Source organism: Lolium rigidum, chromosome 3 (assembly GCF_022539505.1).
Source record: "Lolium rigidum isolate FL_2022 chromosome 3, APGP_CSIRO_Lrig_0.1, whole genome shotgun sequence".
NCBI lineage: Eukaryota > Viridiplantae > Streptophyta > Magnoliopsida > Poales > Poaceae > Lolium > Lolium rigidum.
Window position 1 is genome coordinate 48,676,748 of NC_061510.1, and position 633 is coordinate 48,677,380.

Here is a 633-nt window from a genome sequence, read left to right on the forward strand (position 1 = left end):
TTGGATAACAAACACCATTCATTGTGTAGGGCTACAAGAGCTCCCTCAAGCCAGAGTAAACAAGCTCCACAACATTCGGAGTTCATATTAAAGTAACCTCTAGAGTGCATAATAGACCGTTGCAATTTAGACCGAGTACTAACATAGCATACACACACGTCAACAATAGCTATGAAAGGGGGAATAGATCGCATAATTACTATCATAGTAATAGTTAACTTCATAATCTACAAGAGATTACAATCATAACCTACGCCAAGTACTACATGATGCACACACTGTCAACATTACATCATGGAGGAGGAATAGACTACTTTAATAACATCACTAGAGTAGCACATAGATTAATAGTGATACAAAGCTCATGATCACATAAAGATCACACCATGGGAGAGAGATGAACCACATAGCTACCGGTAAAGCCCTCAGCCTCGGGGGAGAACTACTCCCTCCTCATCATGGGAGACAGCAGCGGCGATGAAGATGGCGGTGGTGTCGATGGAGATGGCTCCGGGGGCAATTCCCCGTCCCGGCGGCGTGTGATGCGCGTAAATGTACACGTCCGTTGGGAACCCCAAGAGGAAGGTATGATGCGCACAGCGGCAAGTTTTCCCTCAGAAAGAAACCAAGGTT